The 15,279-nt window shown below is 43.2% G+C and overlaps 1 non-coding gene and 2 pseudogenes across 1 annotated transcript; 2 read left to right on the plus strand and 1 right to left on the minus strand.

Annotated features, from left to right (window-relative positions):
- Positions 1-1,022: 1,022 nt before the first annotated feature.
- TRNAS-GCU lies at positions 1,023-1,104 on the plus strand. The gene has a single exon. It is a non-coding gene; the product is annotated as a tRNA-Ser (tRNA).
- Positions 1,105-7,359: 6,255 nt separating this feature from the next.
- On the plus strand, positions 7,360-10,892 carry LOC100591668 (annotated as a pseudogene).
- Positions 10,893-13,834: 2,942 nt separating this feature from the next.
- On the minus strand, positions 13,835-14,840 carry LOC100592012 (annotated as a pseudogene).
- Positions 14,841-15,279: the final 439 nt, after the last annotated feature.

The raw sequence follows: 15,279 nt of genomic DNA on the forward strand, positions 1-15,279 counted from the left end.
ACTTCCGGCTGATTTTTGCAATTTTTGTAGAGATAGGGTTTCTCCATGTTGCCCCGACTGGTCTCGAAATTCTGAGCTCAAACGATCCACCCGTCTTGGCCTCCCAAAGTGCTGGAATTACAAGCGTGAGCCACCGCACCCAGCCTCAGGCTTCTTTTCTTGATGATCATTTTATAATTGAGGTTGTCAGAGCTGGAAGGGACGTTAGGGGTTACTGTTCTGTTTCTCAAGTTGGGTTGGATTTAGTGAGGTGGCTTAGTTAAGAGCCATAATTAGGACCAGGCATCCTGACTCCTGCACCAGGGGGTTACCCATCCCACAGGCCCTTCCCAGTGTCGGTAGCAACTGGACTGAGCCAATCTTGTGCTAAACACATAAAGTCTTTCTTTCACGGTCCTGACCAAAGCAAGAGGAGTGCCATCGGGGCGCCTGCGCGCCTCTAATTTTTGTAAAAAAACATGTTCTCACCTGTTGCTGATTTATCATAGACTGATCAATACCAACTCCTTTTTTGTTTCCTTTTGAAAGTAACAAAAGAGAAAGGAGGGCATCTCCTGGCCCTCGGGCATATTACAGAAGCACATGAAAAGGAATTACAGTCAGGTTTCTGGTACGTCATAGAAAACAGGAATCTAAGGACAAAGTTTAGATCGGGAAGCAAATCAACCCCTTGAATGCAGAATAAAGCGGCAGAAGGACCCGGCGAAGGTCCCAGCGTGTGTCTCGACGGGCATACAGGGCGGCCAGCTGGAGCCGGGTCAACAAAAAAGCAGGTGATTTTTGTCTACCAATGAATTGCCGGCATGGTTCAACCTATTATTAGATATTTGCCAAGTCACTTCACTACTCTAAGTGACAGTCGTCATTTTTATGGTGGTTGTGAAATGTGCCTTAATTAAGACACCTGACTCAGACTGTGGTTATGGGGATTAAACCAGGAAAAAACGATTAGATCGTGTTGCTACAAGACCCACTGGCAGTACTACACAGAGGAAGAAATTCAATTTGTCGGTTCTTTGTGTGACGAGGTGGCCGAGTGGTTAAGGCGATGGACTGCTAATCCATTGTGCTCTGCACGCGTGGGTTCGAATCCCATCCTCGTCGGTTGCGTGGCAAACCTTTTGTTCCAGGAATCACAAATAATATGGTAAGCACTTTATTTGGCAAATTCATTCCGTATTCACCAGCCATTTCAATAATTCCCTCTGATCTTTCCTGTTCTCTGCTTCTTTAGTAACACTTGTCTTGGCTGTGAATGTAATTTGTTAGTTGATTTATTTGATTCATGCTTCATTCTCATGCAAATTTTCATTCCTTCACAAGTTTTGCTTAGCGGGATTCCCCATTGAGGAAACAATTGAAGATTTAATTGAGGGCTATAGAAAAACATTGCCTAAAAAATGTAAAGGTACTTATAAAATCATAAAGCGGGCCGGGCGCGGTGGCTCACGCCTGTAATCCCAGCACTTTGGGGGGGCCGAGGCGGGCGGATCACGAGGTCAGGAGATCGAGACCATCCTGGCTAACACAGTGAAACCCCGTCTCTACTAAAAATACAAAAAATTAGCCGGGCGAGGTGGCGGGCGCCTGTAGTCCCAGCTACTAGGGAGGTTGAGGCAGGAGAACGGCGTGAACCCCGGGGGGCGGAGTCTGCAGTGAGCCGAGATCGCGCCATTGCACTCCAGCCTGGGCGACAGCGAGACTCCGTCTCAAAAAAAAAAAAAAAAAACATAAAGCGTTACATACACATTATGTGTATTGAACCATATGGGTTACTTAAGGCATTTTCAGCCTAATTGTATATCTCTACTGCAATTTTCATTTATTATCTTAATGCTAACTTTTAAAGCAGTCGCTATTGTCTAAGGATTCCGTCTTTGAAAAAGGAAGGAGAGTGAGAGTGTCTCTTAGAGATACAACAAAACTTACAAATACATTCCATAGAACATTTCTAGTTAGGACTAAAGCATTTCCTCCTGAGAAAGGAAAGAAGAATGTCAGTATTATGTAGTTTCTATTTGTAACTTCCATCTTGGCTGATCTTTTGAGAGAAAAAAAGGAATACACAATTTTATTCAGTTTATTCAATTATTTTCATTTTTAAAATAAGTACTACATTCACATGATTCAAAAAGTATGAAAACTTGTATAGCAAAGTTTTGTCACTAATTACCTACTGCCACCAGTAGGTCACTCTTATTAGCTTTCATGTATCCTTCCAGAAACATATATAAGACTATTATTTATAAGACTTGCATATATAAGACTACTAATCTCCCCAAGATATATTCTTAAGTGAAAAAAAGCATGATGCAAGACAATATGTATAGGTGCTACTTGTAAAAAGAGGTAAACATACCTGTGTCTGAATATATATACATATATATATAATTTTGAATATAACATTTTATGTGAGTGTCTATATTTACAATATAAATGTCTAGGAGTAGATATACTGTGTCCTAGGTAATATTCATTTGTAAGATACTGTCAAATTTCTTCCATAGAAGTTGTGTTGATTTACCCTCCCAACAAAGTGAAAAGGAGATCAGACCACACCTGCTTATGCAGCCCTTACAAGAGAGATTATTGTTTCAACTAGCGTTGTCCCAGATCATCTAAATGGAAGCTCAAGTACTCACAGTGAGGAGGGAGTGATTGAGAATCCTGGATTCTCATAAACTCAGTGACCTTGGTTTATTACAGATTTTCTGGGTAACTACTGGCAGTTTATACACTGGGCTTCATAAATATTCAATATTTAATGGATTTTTAGGGATTAATGGTGTTGGGCTTTGTGTGATTTGAGAGCACGACTCATTTGATTGTTTTAAATGGGAATGAGAATTTTAAAGTGTCTAAGTCAGAGGTCTGAAATTGGATCACTGGCTTTAAAGCATTGTTAGCTTTTGGCCTGATGCGATGGCTCATGCCTGTAATCCCAACACTTTGAGAGGCCGAGGCGGGCGGATCACCTGAGGTCAGGAGTTCGAGACCATCCTGGCTAACATGGCTAAACCCTGTCTTTACTAAAAATACAAAAGTTAGCTGGGTGCAGTGGCACATGGCTGTAATCCCAGCTACTCGGGAGGCTGAGACAGAAGAATCTCTTGAACCCGGGAGAGCGAAGTTGCAGTGAGCCGAGATCACACCACTGCACTTCAGGCTGGGCGATAGAGCGAGACTCTGTCTCAAAAAAAAAAGCATTATTATGCCGACGGGACTGCTCTAATTCAGTGGTTCTTAAAAGTGTGGTCTCTGGAACAATAACATCATTATCACCTGGGAAAAAACGCTAGGTCTGGGGTCCAGCAATTGGTGCTTTAAAAGGCTCTCCAGGTGATCCTGGTTTATGCTAAAGTTTGACACTGCTGCTCTAGTTTTGTTTTGTCTCCCCCTCCCCTTCTGAAACGTGGTTAATCTAGATTCTGTCTGATTTGGTAAAATTTTCTCTCTCTCGGGATCCACCTTCCTCTCATCATTCCAACATCAACTGAGTGTCTACCCTGCCAGGATTAATCCCTCTAACTCCTGCACTGTCGGGGGTCCACAGAGCAGTAATGTGGTGTTAAAGACACTAGCCAAAGACCACGAGGAACAAACCAAAATCAGATTTAATACATAGATGAAGTGACAGGATATTCCAGAGTAACGGAGAAATGCAGTTCAACAAGAGGCTGGGGAGAACTGTCTTTTGTAAGGTTTGGGTTCCCATTCGAGGATTCTGAGGAGTCTCTAAGAGAAGCAGGATCAGTTCTGGATTGCTTGGTGTTTCTGAGGTGGGGTTAGGAGTAGTGGGGATTAGCTAGGGATTGGGTGTTGTCACAAGGAAAGAGTGATCTTCGGTATCCCCAGTAGTACATGGATGGGTGTGGCAAAGCGGGTCGGCGCACTCGTAAAAAGGGAGCAATTGCCCAAAGAGGGGACCATTGCGACATTTTACGGCTGCTGCATGATCTTGGAAAACAGTGTTTCCTGTTAACTTTGCATCTGGCTTTACCTGTCCTCCGAGCCCCTGGTAACAGCTTTTGGTTTTTTGTTTGTTTGTTTGTTTTCAATTGGAGGAGATTTCCTTTCTTTTCGTGGTGACAGGTTTTCACTCTTCCCAAAACTTAGGAAACTGTTCTCCGGCTCAATGGGGTGGGAAGTTACCCGGAACGCAATTTCTCCTCCTCTGGCCTGAGGTCGGGTTGGCGGTAGGATTGCCAGATAAGATACAGAATACCCAATTAAATTTGAATTTCAGATAAAGGAAGAACAACATTTTGCATACAAATCAAACAACACTAGCTGGTGAGGCTGGGCGTCCGTGAGCGGGCTACGGGGGCAAAGAGAGAGGCGAGGAGCGCTCCTATCTTCTGAAGATGAGGCCAGTGGGTGTCTGATCCCGAGAAAGCTTCCCATTCGGCTTTTCCACCTGGCTGCCGAGGAGCTGATAAACCTAAGACCTGTTCTGAGGTCTCCAGGGCTCAGCCCAACTTGATTCACAGAGAAGAGGCATTAAATTACAACGTGAGAACTCTTTCTTTTTGAAACACAACATTCTCACTCCTTGGAATTAAATATATCATTAAGCTGTAAAGGAGTTTTACTCAGAAAGGGAGAGAAATGAGCAGTTACTGGAGAGGTAAACACAAAACTAGACCTCCAGGTCTGGTTGAGTCTTGAACTCACATCCGCAGATTCCAAGCGCAGTAATAAATCCTTACCCAACCCAAGAGCAGTTGCCTCCGCAATACCTAGTGTAGTGAAATGAATTGGCTGCCTCATAAAGAGTTTCTGGCGAATGTAGAAGTTGCTATGCTGTCTGCTACCAAGCTGTGCAGTGGCATCAGCTCATGAGACTTTAAGAAGAGCTGGGTTTGGGCTCAGGGAAGAGAAACTGGAGCACACGGCCCTACTTCTGTTTGTGGTAAGGAAGAGGCAAGGGACCAAATGAACTGGGAGTCAGCTGTAAGGTTGATGTCACACTTTTCTGGTGGGGATGGCAAATTTGCCTATCATTTATCACAATTTAAAAGTAGATATTAGAGTTCAAAAATAGGCTCATGATATCAACTGATTTTCATCAAAGTTGCCAAGGTGATTCAGTTAATCCTTAGAGGGGAAAGGAAAGTCTTTTCAACTAATGGTGGTGTACCAATTGGACAAGAGCCATGTGCAAAAACAAAACAAAGCAAAACAAAAGCATGAATCTCCATCCTTACCTCACACTGTATACAAAAATTAACTCACAATGGCCCACAGACCAAAATAAAACCTAAAACTAAACCTACAACTTTAAGATTTCTAAAAGAACACTTCAGAGGAAATCTTTATGACTTTGTTAGACAAGAATTTTTAAATACGATACAAAAAACATAAATCATAAAAAAATTGATAATTTGATTGTCAAAATTAAAAACTTCTGTTCTTTGAAAGGGACTGTTAGTAAAAATAGACAACTCTGAGACTCAGAGAAAACATATGTAGATTTTGCACAACAATAGGAAAACAATTCCACCCTCCACAATAAAAATGGGGAAAAGATTTGAATTACACTTCAACAAAAATACAGATAACAAAAAAGCACATGAAAAAACTTCAATATCATTGGTCATTAGGCAAATTCAAATTAAAACCACTGCATGCCTATTACAATGGCAAAACTTTAAAAAAAATTTAAAAACCTGATAATACTAAGTGTTGATGAGGATATGGAAAAATTGAAACTCTCATACTTTGCCAGTGAGAATGCAAAACTGGTATGGCCACTTGGAAAAACAGTTTGACAGGTTTTTTTTAAGAAGTTAAGTATATTTGGCTGGGCGCGGTGGCTCACGCTTGTAATCCCAGCACTTTGGGAGGCCGAGGCGGGCAGATCACGAGGTCAGGAGATCGAGACCACGGTGAAACCCCGTCTCTACTAAAAATACAAAAAAAAATTAGCCGGGCCTGGTGGCGGGCGCCTGTAGTCCCAGCTACTCAGAGAGGCTGAGGCAGGAGAATGGCGTGAACCCGGGAGGCGGAACTTGCAGTGAGCCGAGATCGTGCCACTGCACTCCAGCCTGGGCGACAGAGCGAGACTCCGTCTCAAAAAAAAAAAAAAAAAAAAAAAAAAAAAGAAGTTAAGTATATTCTTACTTCATGACCTAAAATCCTCCTCCTAGATATTTACTCAAAAAAATTGAAAATATGTCCACCTGTACACAAATGTTTATAGCAGCTTTATTTATAATTGCCAAAACTGGAAACAATCCAAATGTCTATCACCTAGTGAGTAGATAAGCAAATTGTGGTACATTCATGCAATGGAATATTACTCAGCAACATAAAAAACAAACCAGATACACGCAACATAAATGAGTCTCAAAGCAGTGTGCCAAGTGAAAGAGACTAGAAACCAGACTTAAATGCTTATACTGTATGATTCTATTCCAGATAAGACAAAAGATAAAGTAAAAACTCACATCAGTAATTGTCAGGCCAGGAGTGGAGGGAAAGGTTGACTAAAGAGAAGTGAGGAAGAATATTGGGGGGATGCTGGAAATGTATATCTTGTTATTGTAGAGGTCTTTACATGACTATATGTGTTTGCCAAAATTCATCAAACTACATATAAAAAGGTAAATTTTACTGTATGGAAATTAAACTTCAAAAAACTGACTTTTTAAAAGGTAGAGATCATCACTTGGCTATTCCACTTCTAAAGCTTTATTCTACAGAAATATTTGCATAAATTCAACAAGGTATGCACAAGAGCATAAAAGAATGTTCAAGTTAGCAGCCTTTGAAATAGAGGGTTGATATAAGGTTGGTTAAACCAATTATGGTGAATCAACTTAATTGTACTACCATATAACCATCAAAAAGAATAAAATAGACAGGTAGTAACTGACATAAAAAGTGTGCTGCAGAACAATATTGTGTAGCAGTTTCTGTTTTTGTAAATATAAGTCTAGAAGTATACATACAATTATATATTCATTTTTAAGTAGCTTTGAGGAATACACGCCAAAGCCAAACTCTTGCAGATTATTATTGTTTTCATTTTTAGGAATTGAATGCGGGGTGCAAGGACTTTTTGATTATTACCAAATTTGCTTTTGCAACGTCTGAAGGGGTTGGCAGGCAGAGGAGCATGTAACTTTATATCATTAAAAAATTGGGGTGGGGCACGGTGGCTCACCCCTGTAATCCCAGCACTTTGAGAGGCCTAGGCTCAAAGATCGTTGGCACGCAGGAGCTGGAGGCTGCCCTGAACTAGGATTACACCACTGCCCTCCAGCCTGGGAGACTGTGAGAGACCCAGCATTAAATAAATAAGTAAATAATCTGTATAATACAATTAATAATCACTTACATAGGACTCCAGAGTCAATGTTACATTCGGCGCTGACCAACTACTGCGTTGATCTCAGTGGTGACGGTAGTGTGAAGACTGTGAAAGAAGTGAAAGGTAGAATTTCTACCTGCAAAAGATTTGTCGTCCTTTGCCTGGCAGAGATGGGAGGTGGGAGTGCTAAAAAGCACGGGGCGGGGATGGGGGTGCGGTGTTAGTAGTGTCTGGGCAAAGGAATTGGGAGGTCTGATCTTGGTCCAGCGGGACAATTTGGGTAGCCCTTTAACGATCTGAGGAAAGACTCTTGAAATTCATGGGTTCGGAGATTCTCTGGTGACCATCCAGGAACCTCAAGGTAGGATACTAAGGTGGGATTGGGGGATGGAATCTCAGAGCAAAGAGCAGTGGGTGCGCCGACTTGCAATCTTTACTGGATGCGTTCCCAGGTCCTTCTAGGTTTAAAATGTCTGAATCAGAAAGACCAAAATTTAAGAATCGGAGACCAAAGCAGGAAAACAACAGAGTGAGGAAGATCTACTTAATAAATATTCCTCAAGAACCTCTTACTCGTTGGAGAGCGCAGTGAGCGCAGGAGGTGCGATCCGGGCTGGCCACGCAGTGGGTCCTGTGCTTCCCCACTCTTGGCAGAATCTCGCGGCCCAGACCTTTTTCTTTCGAGGAATTTCCTTTTTGATCCAGATCCAATTCCTTGATTTTTGTTTGTTCGTTTTGTAGAGACGGAGTCTTGCCAAGTTGGCCAGGCTAGTCTCCAACTCTTGTGCTCAAGTGATCCTCCCGCTCGGCCTCCCAAAACGCTGGGTTTACAGAGAGGCACCGCGCCCAACCTGTTGGTTTTTTCTTCCTTTTGCACCTCCACTTCCCGCGAACTTTAAATACCCTAGGTGACAAAGCGCGCACTGCCAAAACCGTGTGTTAGATGGGAGTTGAGTTCCCCCTCCGCTTCAGTTTCTATTCTGAGCTCTGCCATTCTCTCAGTGGTTAGTTCCTGTAACTGCCCTCACTCCAGAGAGTCAATGGTAGTAGCAATGCTTGTAATCGCAAATGCAGAAGAAAGTAAAAGATTTTTTTTTTCAGTGCTCTGCAATATGATTGAAAAACCTGGTTGCAATGTATTTCTAGAAAATATACCAGACCTTTAGAAGAAATGGAAAATCAAACATACCAATTACAATAGAACAGATAAAAGTTGTCAACAGACTCCCCCCAGTAAAAACATCAGACATAACAGTTTCACAGATAAATTTTCATAAACCATTACAGAACAGATAATTTCAATGCATTTAAAACGATTCCAGAACATAAAAAGCAAAGGGAATATTCGATTTTTTTCAGAAACAATTCTAAGAATAATCTCAAAACTCAAGATAATTACCAGTAGGAAAACCCCATTTTTTATTCTTTCTTACGCAGAATCCTAAATAAAATGGGAGCAAACATAATCCAGCAGCCCACTAAAGGAATAAATAATTCACAATGACAAAATGGAGGTGAGCATAAGTATTATTTAAAATAGAAAAATCTTTAAACATAATTCACCATATTAGCATATGTGAGGAGAAAAAGCATAAAAGGATTTAGGTAAATGTGGAAATGGCATTTGGTTGCACTAAGATCCATTTTTTTAGTAATAATTTTTGAAACTTTTAATAAAAGAGGATAGCTCCTTACTTCACATTAGAAAATATATGTAACTTACATCAACGGTCATCATCCTGCTTTTCAGAGAATACATTATATGCACTGCCTTTGAAGTTAGCAACAAGTTAGAAAGATGTCCACTTTCATCACAAGTATTTTGTAGTGTTTTGGGTTAGAATTATTTAAATAAATAAATTCAAAAGAAGGAGATAAAAGTGTCATTACATTAGATATATGAAGGTACACTAGGATTTATTCATGAAATTAAATATATTTATACAAATAAGAGAAATCACTTGCCTTCCTACCCATACACACAGTGGAAGAAAAATCCCATTTACAATAGCAACAAAAGAGATAAAACATTGAGAAATAAATTTAGAAGGAAATTACAAGACGAATATAAACAACACTTTGTTAATCTTCTCTACAAGTTAGTCTACATATTTAATATAATGCCAATACAAATTAAAATAGAGTTTTGTTTTCAAACTGTATATATTGCCTCTAAAGTTTATGTGGAAAATAAACAACATTAGTAGCCAAGAAAATTCAGAAAAGAATAATGAGGCAGACATACACCTTTTGGGTATTTAGGCATATTTTAAGGTATAGTGAATAAAACCTTGTAGTACAAATAGGATAGAAAATCCAGAAGCAGGCACAAATATTTAAGCATTTGATAAAGTTGACATTTCAAGGCAGTAGAGAAAAGATGAATTATGCTATAAAGGGTACTGGAATATCTAGATAGACATCTGAAAAAAATAGAGCATAATCCACACCTCACATCTCACAACCAGGGGGTTCAACATGTCAATAGAAAAAAATCCCACAGAAGCACTAAAAAAAAAATAAAAGAGAGGATTTTCTTTTATGGTTTTGGCATGAGCGAGGTCTTTCTAAGTACCACACAAAACCTAGAAAACATAAAAGATTATTAAATTAAACTACTTAAAAATTTAAAATTTTTGTATAACAAAAACCACGAGCAAAGTTAAATAGAAAAAGTCTGTGTTTATCACAAAGGACTGATTTCCCTAATACATGATAATCATACAAGTCAACAAAAGAAATACTATCACAGGCCGGCCACAGTGGCTCACACCTTAATCCTAGCACTTTGGGAGGCTGAGGTGGGCGGATCACTTGAGTTCAGGAGTTCAAGACCAGCCTGGCCAACATGGTGAAACCCTGTCTCTACCAAAAAATACAAAAATTAGCCGGGTGTTTTGGGCACGCCTGTAGTCCCAGCTACTCAGGAGGCTGAGGCATGAGAATCGCTTGAACCTAGGAGGTGGAGGTTGTAGTGAGCCCAGATCACACCACTGCACTCCAGCTTTGGGCAACAGAGGGAGACTGTGTCTCAAAAACAAAAAGAAACACTGTCACGAAGAGAAAAAATGGAAAAGACATAAACAGAAAATTTACAGAAAGGAAATATACATGAATACTAATTCATTCAACCTCATTCATATTTAAAGAAATGTTCCTTTCTCACTCCCTTGTAGCATCTTGGTGGCTGCTGTTGGATGGAGGCCATCTGCCACCTAAGGTAGGAAGATGGTGGCCACAAAGAAAACAAAAAAAATCACTGGAATCCAGCAACTCTAGGCTCCAACTTGTTATGAAAAGTGGAAAGGATGTGCTGGGGTACAAGCGGACTCTGAAGATGATCAGACAAGGCAAAGCGAAATTAGTCATTCTCGCTAACCACTGCCCACCTTTGAAGAAATCAGAAATAGAGTACTACATAATTTTGGCCAAAACTGGTGTCCATCACTACAGCAGCAATAATATTGAACTGGCCACAGGATGCTGAAAATACTACAGAGTATGAACACCTGCTATCATTGATCCAGGTGGTTCTGGTATCATTATAAGCATGCCAGCACAGACTAGTGAAAAGTAAACCATGCAAAAATTTCCTTTAAGAAACTCACCAGAGCTAGTTTTTAAAAAAATGTTCATTAATGCCACAATAATATACCATTTTTTACCCATCAGACTGTCAAAGATCAAAAACTTTGGTGAAGGTGGGAGGGGAAATAACTGTCAGGTATTGTTAGAGAGCTGTAAATTTTTATAACTACTTTGGGGGCAATCTAGCAGTATGTATACATTTTTAAAAATTATATAATATATCATGCTTTCCATACAAACTTAAAAAAATATGGAACAGTAGAAACTCTACAGATTTCATAAATCTTTTTGTTTTGTTTTTAAACTAAAAATCTCTAAACATACCAATGTCCCATTCCAAAATATTGCACAACATTCTGAATACAAACCCCTTGATTGTATTCTTCCTTCACTAAAGGAAAAAGCTCATGACCCTGCTCCCCTGGCTCCTCTCCAGGCTTGCCTCAATGCCCCCTTCCCATCCCTAGAGAGAAAACTAGAGGATCTATAGCTCACTGCATTGAGGAAAAGACATCATTCCAGACTAACAGTTTACATTCTTCACAAGATAACCCACCTTCTGATTTGTTCCTGGAAAAGAGGGATAGATAGAGACAGGATGGGGAAAGGGGAGTAAAGACTTTATTCTCTTTTTTAAAGTTTGTTTTCCTGAAAAAAAAAATGTTTCTCTCATCTTTTTAAGGAAAAATCTTGAAATGAAAAAAATTATGTTTATTATGTTAGAAATATACATCTATTATATATATATCTTACATCTTACAAGTATAGCAAATTATTCAATACAAATGGACATCAAAAAATGTAAAAAAATTTTTCAAAAGTTTTCCTATGAAACCAGGTAAATTAGTGCAGGTTTCTGTTTTTGTTTTCTTAAAAAAATAAAATTGAAGCAAAAATGCCTAGATTTGAGACAAGACAGACTGAACTGGGCCCTAGAGCCCAGCACTGAAGTCATGCTCCTGAACACACATTTTTCCTCATATTTCAAAAGACATGAAGAGATTGGTCACCCCTCTCTCCCTACATGTGTTGAGAAACAAGCCGACCTAGATAGATGTGGGTGGATGCCCGTGTGTGTGGATGATAGGAGGGCTAGAAGGGGATGTAAGGCAGCATCTAACCTTTCCCAGAGAGAAGCTATCTGCTGGGCCGGTCACCTATGTGGGAGCCGTGGATGAGGGAGAGGGTGGCCCAAGTTGGGCTGGCCCCTGAGAAGTCTGGGGGAGCAGATAGTGCTGGGCTGAGAAACCAGGGCATTGCCTGCTGGGGGAAGTAGAACTAGTGCCTACTGCAGGGAGAGGAGGCTGGCAGTGCCTGCCTGGGCTGGACCCACAGCCACGGCAGTTGCCCACTTGAGGTCCCTGGGGAGGATGGAGTGGGTGTGGCGGCAGGGGCTTTGGTGCTTTCTAGTGATGGGTCCCTGATGCCAAGTGCCCCACTTGCCAAAGAAAAAAAAGTTCATTACCCTGTTTCCCTGGCTCCTGTCCACGTCTGCCTGGCCTTCTAGGGTTGGAGAAACAAACCCTCTTCTGGCAAAGGCAGAGGAGCAAACACTCTGCTGTGATCCAAACACGTCAGCTGGGAGTGCAGAGTCCCTGTCCAGGATACTACCCCTCACTGTATTAAGGTCCAGTGGGGTTGGGTCAGGGCAGTGAGGGGGATGGCAAGAAGTACTGAGAAGCTCTCAATCAGGCAGGGGCACAAATGTACTCAAATAATATCTACAACCAAAAGACCAAAAAGTATCTATTCCAGGCTTGGGGCTACCCACTACAGACACTGACTCCAATATCCCACCCTGCCTCCCTGCCTCCCTTCTCACCCCCAAAGGTGCTCAGGTGAGCAGCTCCCCACGGGGCTAACATCACACAACAGGAGGGTCAAAGTCCAGGGACTTCTCATAGGCATCAGAGGCTTGGGTATTCCCTTTGCCCTTCAGAGCTAACCTATTTTTTTGGTGGGGGTGGTCAAAAACAAAAATGCAGATCCCTCTGCAGTCTGGCTTGGAATCCTTTAAAACTGGACAGCAAACCAGACACACACACACACACACACACACACACACACACACACACACCACCTCCCTCCCCACAACCTCTGCCCCAGGGGAGAAGAGGCTGCATGAGAGAAAGAAAAGGCCACATGCATCAGTGGCTAGGTGGCCAGGGCCTTGATGATGGTCTGGGCCTCGAGGGAATGGTGAGGCGGGGCCTCAGGACAGAGATGACAGGAATTCAACTAGATAAAGTGCTAACCTTCCTGTAGTCACAGACATCAGCTCTAGGGTGTGTGTGGGGGGGTGTCAAGTGGCCAGCTGGCAGCTCCTTGTGGCCCAGCCTGAAAGGGAGTGGGGGCTGGAGTCAGGCCTATTTCGGTCACAGGCCCTGAGAAGGCCTGCCAAGGTTGGATGGCTTTCAGTGTGAGAATAGCTGGGTGACAGAGGCAGTGACACAGGTCAGCCTCTCCCTGTTCCAGGGAGGGTCAGACTCCGCTGCAGCTCTTTCTTCCCTGTGAGCTTGGACACACCAATCCTAAACCAGGAGTGTGAGGAGGAAGGGAGGAACAGGGAGCAGAAATTCATTTCTGGCCCATTCTTAGCAAAGGAAGCCACCAATTAAAGATGTTATATAAAGAACTACATGTTAAAAAAAAGAAAGAAAGAAAGAAAAAAGAAATATAAAACCCAAACCAACCAAATTACAGGCCGATGGGCAAATTGTAAGTGGTAGGGGGGTTAAACACATTTTGGTGCTTTGGAAGCCCCTCCCATTCCATGCCTGCACTAGATCTTTTTTTCTAGAAGTGAGAGTGAGAAAATCGAAAATCTTTTTGTATATTTTTCTTTTCCTCTTTTTTTTTTTTTTTTGGCCTTTCCTTTTCTTTCTCTTTTCTGTGGTCTTGGGTGCTCCTGGCCCCAGGGCAGGTAAACGGTCAGTTGGCCAGCACCACGGACTGGAATGGTTGACTAGGATATTGCATGATGTTCAGGTTGTAGCTGAGGCCTTCCATGAAGGGTGGCTTCTCCAGGAAGAGGCAGGTGGTGCCACTTCCAAATACCCAGACCATGTAGAAGCTGCTGGCATTGCAGGTGACAGCCCCACTGCCTCCAAAGGGGGCTGGGGTGCCACTGCCCTGGCCACTGGCCCCATCAAAGAAGAAACTGGGCGAGCCACCACTGTTGTACTTGAGACTGTTCGTGGCCTTGGGGCCAGAGCTGGGATTGAGGGTCCGGTTGGCCGGGATGAAGTTCAATGAATGCACAGACAGAGAAAGACTCTTGTGTTTTAACAAGCTGTTGGTGTTGAAGCGGGCCATGTAGGCTGCTGTGGTGGCTGCTGGCCACCTGCTTCACCACTGGCTGCACCCCTACCACTTGCTGCCCCACCCCTCTTCTTCATCTTAGTGGAACCTAATTTGGTGGCCGCAAAGGAGTCCATGGTGAAGGTGATGGGCTGGGCGAGGCAGAGGATGAAGGTGGGGCTGGGTGATGGGCAAAGCATAGCGACGGGAAGTTGGACAAGGAGATGTCCTGGCTTCCGAGGAGAAAGAGTATCAGCCCTGGTCGTCAGGGCTGAAACTGCTCTTGATCTTCATGTCCATCTCCGGGCCCCGCAGCCCTCACTGTCATCCAGGTACAGCACTTTCACTGCTCCCTTCTCGCCAATCTGGTAGGACACCCCGAAGGGGTCAATCCATATGCTCAGCTCCTCAGGCACATTGGCCCGCACATCTTCCACTGTCAGGCCACTTAGCTTGGCGGCCAGCTCCCCAACGGGGTCCACCATCTCCTCAGTGTGGACATAGTGGAAGCCAGAGCCCTTCAGTGGTTTGTCAGGGTACCAGTGGGCTTCTTATTTCTTTTTCAGAGGCGCCAGAGCAGCTTGTTGTACAAGTAGAAGATGGTGAAGTTCAGGGCTACTTTGATCTCCAGCTGCATGGTCCTTTCCTAGGCAGAGAGTCAGCATAGGGGACGTGCACCGCCCTGGGCTCCAGAAGGCTTCCAGTCGCCGCCGCGGCTAGGCGCTCTGCCGGCCTCGGGGCAGCTTCTCCCTTTAGAGTGGCCCTGAGCGCTGGGCGGAGGTCGCTCTCTCTTCCTTCCCCGGAGCCGCCGGGCCGGGGGCCGAAGTCCTTTTCGTCGTCGAGGGTTGGGGAAAGCAGGCAGCTGTGGTCAAGACTCCCAAAAATAATTCTTTCAGGTCTTAGGAGGTTGGGCGGCTGGGGGACGAAGGGCTGACGGGCGGCGACCTGGCGGGGAGAACGGACTGGAGGGTGGCCCGTGGCGGGGGCGGGGGCGGGGGGGCGGAAGAAGTTCCGGGATGCGCCCGCGGGGCGGTCCTGCGCTCCTGGCCCTGCGTCGCTGGAGCTGCTGTCTTCTC

Source organism: Nomascus leucogenys, chromosome 22a (assembly GCF_006542625.1).
Source record: "Nomascus leucogenys isolate Asia chromosome 22a, Asia_NLE_v1, whole genome shotgun sequence".
Lineage (NCBI taxonomy): Eukaryota > Metazoa > Chordata > Mammalia > Primates > Hylobatidae > Nomascus > Nomascus leucogenys.